We start from the raw sequence: 1849 nt of genomic DNA on the forward strand, positions 1-1849 counted from the left end.
TCAGACGATCCAATGGATGCTGAAGTTCATGACCCATTATAAGAGCTGCAGGTGAACTGCCTGTAGTGAAGAAGTGTCTGGAGAAGTGCAGAGAGAAATGTGCATCCATCTGCCAAATGTGCTCTAATGCCATTTTTAAAAGTTTTATTTAGATGCCCCTTCTGAATCTGAGACAGTACAGCCCCAAGAGCAGCTCCAGATGCATCACAAGTGACTAAGGTGGGACTATTGAGGTCAAAGTGCGCCAGCACAGGCGGTGACCCTTTAGTAACTGAAATACCCCTGTGCAGGCTGGAGTCCATGCCCATTGGAGGATCTTTCTTCAAAAGTTGATGTAAGGGTGCAGTAGTGGAGGAGTATTGTGGCAGAAAACGTAGATTGTATGCAGTCACACCCCAAAATGAAGCAACCTGTGCTACTGATGTGGGCTCTGGAATTCTCTGAATTGCCTCCGTGTTAGACTGGAGTGGGGCTAAACCATTTGAAGACAGTCGGAAATGCACAAATTCAATTGAACGTGCAGAAAACAAACAGTTATCACCATTAAGAGTGAGATCATGCCTGGCCAGTGCTGAAAATACTCTTTTGAGATGCTCATCATGGGTAGAGGTTGTGAGACCATGCACAACTATATCATTAGATAAAGGACAACCCCTGGAATCCCTGCCAAGATGGTTGATATTACCTTTTAAAAGCAGCTCAGGGCTGAACTGAGTCCAGATGGCATTCTTGTATATCGGAAAACCCCAATGGGAGTGACAAATGCAGTCAGGTCTCGACTGCTGGGGTGGAGTGGCACCAGCAGATATCCTTGACGGAGATCTAATGTTGTAAAGAAACGAGATCCATAAAATTGTGTAGTTAGCTCCTGTGATGTTGGCAGAGGGTATTTGTCAGGAATGACTGCCCTGTTAACTGCCCTTAGATCGACACAGATTCGTAGTTCCTCTGACTTTTGTTTTGTGCAACAACCAAATTGGAAATCCATGGGGCAGCATTAATAGATTCTATAATTCCAGCCTCTAGGATGCGTTGCAGCTCAGCAGATACCCCGTTACGGAAAGCCAGTGGGATGCGGGTGGTGGCTGGATGACAGGAGGCACAGTGGGATCTAGCAAAGGCAGAGAGACAGCCAAGTCCATCAAGAAGTGATGGCTACTTGCATTGCCAAGGAGAGCAGACATTAAGACTTACAGATCCACTACTGTCAAGAAGGGTAAAACCAAGGCTGTTAAAGAGATCCAGGCCTAAGAGGTTGGCACCACAGCGGGAGACATGGAATGTGAATTGAGGAAGAAACCATAGCATACTGACAGCTCAACTGAACCCATATTGCCAATCACAGAGCTAGCATAACCACAGAGAGTGGTGACTGGAGCAGATAACTGGAGATCTGGGAAAAACGGCTTCTTTGTCTTTAGATTTAACAGGGACACTGTTGCCCCAGTATCTAGCAAAAACGGAAGACAGACGTTGTCTAGTTCTACTGTGCAGGTTTTAAAAGATGTCTGCCTACATGTCACATTACAGGCTTTGACGATGTCAGCAAACTTTCACAAAGTGATTGGCTTTATTGCAGCGCTGGCATATCTGACCCCTGGCAGAACAGCTCTGCGCTCTCGTAGGGTGTGATTTTGAGCCACAATTTCCACAAAAACGTTGGGGTCTTGGAGGAAGCTGTCGTGTAAGCTGCACGCTGGGATTCTCGTTGCAGTTGTCCGAGTCTTCTGTGCACTGCAGCGCTTGAGCCTCGTCTCCTGTCACTGCTGAGGAAGCAGGAGATGTGAAAGCGATCTGACAGAGCAGAAGATCTCGATCTGAAATGCAATGTGGATTGCCGTGATAGACT

The sequence above is a fragment of the Polypterus senegalus genome, chromosome 4 (genome assembly GCF_016835505.1).
Source record: "Polypterus senegalus isolate Bchr_013 chromosome 4, ASM1683550v1, whole genome shotgun sequence".
Taxonomy (NCBI): domain Eukaryota; kingdom Metazoa; phylum Chordata; class Cladistia; order Polypteriformes; family Polypteridae; genus Polypterus; species Polypterus senegalus.